This window comes from Berghia stephanieae, chromosome 6, assembly GCF_034508935.2.
Source record: "Berghia stephanieae isolate SIO BIC M18660-M18661 chromosome 6, UCSD_Bste_1.3, whole genome shotgun sequence".
Taxonomy (NCBI): Eukaryota; Metazoa; Mollusca; class Gastropoda; order Nudibranchia; family Aeolidiidae; genus Berghia; species Berghia stephanieae.
Window position 1 is genome coordinate 2823413 of NC_088365.1, and position 5000 is coordinate 2828412.

A 5000-nucleotide genomic window follows, 5' to 3' on the forward strand; every position below is an offset into this window, starting at 1 on the left:
ACTAAGCTTGAGATCACTTCCAGACACAGAATCCAACTAAGAGGAGTGACATCAAATGTTTACATAATATTTCTAAAAGCAGAAAGATGATTTAATTGGAAGAAAATATCATGTCTCGAAATAAATACATACATTTGAATGGGCTCTTTTTTCAGCTAGTTACTCCAGCCTAATTGGAATCAATAGTCTGATGTCAAGTCGCCCAGCAACAGCGAGCAGAGTGGTTCTAAACAAAGAAAATTTATTCTTTTCATATGTCATGTGCTCAGAGTGAATAAAAGTCAAAACGTGATCATATTTATAATGTTTTTCTCCCTGGATACACTTGAACAAATAATTTCAAACCACAACAAAAAAATATTAATAAACCACCGACAAGAGCAAAACCCACCCACCAGAAAATGCAACTGCAGAAATAAGGAACATTGCCGCTAAACAAACAATGTTTAGAATCAAGTTTAATTTACCAAGCCACAGTCACCGAAACTAAAACAAACAAGCAAGAAAAATATGTAGGACTAAAGGAAAATAATTTCAAAACAAGATACAACCTCCACATCTCAATATTTAGAAACACTAACAAAAAAAAAAATCCACAAAACTCAGCGAACATATTTGGAAATTAAAAAACAACAAACTAGACCACAACATTTCATGGAAAATTCTATCTAAAGCAACAGGCTACATACCAACATCAAAACAATGTAGCTTATGCCTGGAAGAGAAATATACTATAATCAAACACCCTCATGAAGCCACACTCAACACGAAAAATGAGATGTACAATACGTGTCCACATCGCCGGAAGTTCTTGTTAATCAACTACAAACCGGAACCACTTCAACAAACCAACTCAGTCCTGACGATGGCTAATTAGGCCTGAAACATTAATGTAGACTGTCTCAAACATTGTGGTAAATATTAAAATAATAATTCGCTCCATTACTACATGTCGAGCACTTTTCGTACCATATTTGTATCAAACACGAATATATATATATATATATATATATATATCTTTGTTCTATAATGTAATGGCCTGGCCATGGGATATAACAATAAAGTATCCAATAATTTGAAGACGCTATAAAATTTCAATATTTATTGTGAATTGTCTCAAACCGGTTTGTTCTAGGTTGATTGCCATCCATATTGTTGTTATTATCTCCACCATCATTGTCAATGTCATCCTACTTCTATGTGATAAATAAGAACGTGAAATTGAATGTAAGCTTCAATTCAATAACTAAAACAGATCTGTTTTTGTAAATAAATTGGAGCTTACATTCAATTTCACATTATTATTTATTTCTTCGAGCTTCGAGCAGCAACATTTACATTACTTCTATGTGAGGCTATAATGTGGTCTTGTGGTTTGACACTCGCTTTCGGATCGGAATGTTATGGGTTCGAGCCTGGCTTTGCGCAAAGTTGAGTCCTTGAAAAGGCTCTTTACACACATTCACTCACCATACGCATGTTTGAAATGAGTACCTGGTCGTTAACAGCGTTGTCTTAATCATGTCGGGAAAAAAATGTAATATCGCCTAACAGGCGTCATGGCTCGTTCTATATATTACATCTTGTTGATGGTCAGGGACCCTTTGTAATGCGCTTTGAGCACGTTAAGCAGATATTGCGCTATAAAAATTGTTCAATTTCTTCGTCGTCATCATTATCGACATCCACGGTGCTTAACCCCCTCCTTACCACCTACAGCAAAATCGTCACATTTGTTACGACACAACATACATTTTTTCTTATTCAGATGTATTTTACAAATTACGATGACCTTTGTTTAATTGATAAGAACATAAAGTTGTTTTGTAGAGAGATTGAGTTCAAAAAATAATTTTTGAACTCTGGGTAATTCTGCCATTTTGGGAAAATACTGAAAATGGTCGGTAAGCAGATAGTTAATCCTCTTTGTTCATCGTCAACGGGCGTTTCATTTACTGTAAATAAGTGGGCAAATCCGCCATAACTTGACCTGCTTTTCTAAGTACAGCAGCCATTGAGTGTTGCTAAAATTCCATAACAATTTTTATTGGTCGCATTAAAAGTACACAATTTACAGCTCCAGCAATTGGGTGAAGGTGAAACCAAAACTTTGAAGTGAAGTAGGCACTTATGTGTCTATAGATACGTGTATTTTATAAGTGTATACGTGTAAGTGTGTGTGTGTGTGTGTGTGTGTGTGTGTGTGTGTGTGTGTGTGTGTGCGTGTGCCTGTGTCCAGTGCAGTGAGGCAGAATACCATATATAATACATCGATCATCCGTTTCGTCGATCACAGTTCTGTTTGTTTTGTCTGACGACGCCTCGGTCCACATCTAGAGCCGCAATGTCTTCAATCTGCCTTATTGTGGTTAGTATCAAAATTCTTTCATTCGTATATTTATTCTTTAATTTACAGTATTATATTTTTTTCTCCTTGATTTAACTTTTTGTCTGATATTAAATTTACACATTTATTTTAATTCTTTGTTTATTTTTTTCCTTCTTCTTGTTCTTCTTCTTCTTCTTCTTCTTCTTCTTCTTCTTCTTCTTCTTCTTCTTCTTCTTCTTCTTCTTCTTGTTCTTCTTCTTCTTCTTCTTCTTCTTCTTCTTCTTCTTCTTCTTCTTCTTCTTCTTCTTCTTCTTCTTCTTCTTCTTCTTCTTCTTCCTTCTTCTTCCCTTCTTCTCTTATCATCATCATCATCATCATCATCATCATCATCATCATCATCATCATCATCATCATCTCTTTCTTCTTTTTCGTACTACTACTACTACTACTACTACTACTACTACTACTACTACTACTACTACTACTACTACTACTACTATACTACTACTACTACTACTACTACTACTACTACTACTATACTACTACTACTACTACTTCATCTATCTTCTTCTTCTCTACTCTTCTCTTCTTCTTCTCTTCTTCTTCTTCTTCCCTTTCCTCTTCTTCTTCTTCTCCTTCCTTCCTTCTTCCTTCTCTTCCTTCTCTCTTCCCTCTTCTTCTTCTTCTCTCTTCATTCTCTCTCATCTCATCTCTTCATATCTTCATTCTCATCATCATCATCATCATCATCATCATCTTCATCATCATCATCTATCATCATCATCTCTCTCTCATCATCATATCTACTATACACTATATCTACTACTCTCTATATACTACATCTACATACTACTACTACTATCTCTATTCTCTACTACTACTACTCTACTACTACTACTACTATACTACTACTACTACTACTACTACTACTACTACTATCTATCTCTCTTCTCTCTTCTTCTTCTCTCTATCTCTCTCCTCTCTCTCTCTTCTTCTCATCTTCTTCTTCTTCTTCTTCTTCTTCTTCTTCTTCTCTTCTCTCTTCTCTCTCCTCTCTTCTTCTTCTTCTTCTTCTTCTTCTTCTTCTTCTTCTTCTTCTTCTTCTTCTTCTTCTTCTTCTTCTCTTCTTCTTCTTCTTCTTCTTCTTCTTCTTCTTCTTCTCTTCTTCTTCTTCTTCTTCTTCTTCTTACTTATTATTATTATTATTATTATTATTATTATTATTATTATTATTATTATTATTATTATTATTATTATTATTATTATTATTATTATTATTATTATTATTATTATTATTATTATTATCATTATTATCATTATTATTATTATTATTATTATTATTATTATTATTATTATTATTATTATTATTATTATTTATTATTATTATCATTATAAGATTCAAAATGACACTGAAATTATCGGGGATATTAATTTACTCTAATGAAATAATTACATGTTTGATTAGTACGATCTTATAAACTTACTGGAACAATAACAACTAGCTGAGCCGCCCACGTGAAGTATTGTACTTTTTAGGCGTTGTTTAAAGTTAGACGATCAAGTGTAAATGAATTATAATTAAATGAATCATACACCCCCCCCCATTGTTCGAGGGTACTACATTTCGTGCTGTTAGAAAAGAAAAGTGAAAATGTATTTTACTCATACCCAGGCGAATTTTTTAAAACTTGCATCATTTGCATTTGAGCGAATTAAGAAAATACAGAAGACGTACTTGGGCTCAGAAAGCCTTTTACATTTTAAACATAATCATTTCTTACAATAGTTCAATGTAACTGAATCGTGAACTGCTAATAATATGCTTTTTTAGTGAATGAGGAAAAGACAGAAATGAAATCGAAATCATTTTTTTTTCATTTGTTGATATTCTCAACGGTTTTATTGAAAGTGTAATGGGCATATACTCAAACCAATCGGATTCAAAACCATATCATTGATTAGTCTCTGGAAAGTTCTGTCGACAAAGCAACGATTAGGTAAATTGGTACATTAAATCCATGGTAGCAAGAAATTGTCACCATCCATATATCTGATTAGCATTAATGTGATCAAAGCGTTTATACAAGGCAACGAGCAGGCGAAACTCTCAACAATTAGGACGAACATGACGCCTGTAAGACGTTAATATATTTTTTTTCATCAGAGACATCGCTGTTAATACGCGGAAAGCAATTCACACTTGAGCACAGTGGTTCTTTTTTTTTTTAATTAAAGAGCTTTTTTCCAAGGGCTCAACCTTGCGCCGACCAGAGCTTGACTTGAACTCGGAAATGACGGATCAGAAGGCAGCAGCTTCTAAAGGGTGCTCACACGACTATGTTATCACGATCGAACCAATCGGCCCATTCTTTACCGCACTCGTGCACCGTCGCTAATCGTAGCCATCGTTAAGTTATAGTCTGAGCGTGGCCTTCGTAAAGTTATGGCCTGATACTGACCAAAAAAAATGACGTCAAATTACCAGTCTTTTGCCACAAAAGAAAAAAAAATCGTGAGTTGTATTCAACAGTTCAATCAATGAAATAACTTGTTTCCATGAGCTCTACTAACGACAACTCACTAGGCGGTTGAAAAACCAAATAATGACATCAAACTGCCAGTCCTTTTGGATTTCAGTATCAGGCTATAACATAACGATGGCTACGGTCTG

The 5000-nt window shown here is 34.0% G+C and overlaps 2 long non-coding RNA genes across 2 annotated transcripts in view; one reads left to right on the top strand and one right to left on the bottom strand.

Moving 5' to 3' along the window:
• Positions 1 to 5000, bottom strand: part of LOC144975600 (uncharacterized) — a 33770-nt gene that overhangs the window by 21345 nt on the left and 7425 nt on the right. The gene's annotated exons all lie outside the window — the stretch shown is intronic.
• Positions 2229 to 5000, top strand: part of LOC144975598 (uncharacterized) — an 8242-nt gene continuing 5470 nt past the window's right edge. Inside the window, exon 1 of the long non-coding RNA XR_013645950.1 lies at positions 2229 to 2368. This is a non-coding gene — a long non-coding RNA (uncharacterized LOC144975598). The remainder of the gene's footprint in view (positions 2369 to 5000) is intronic.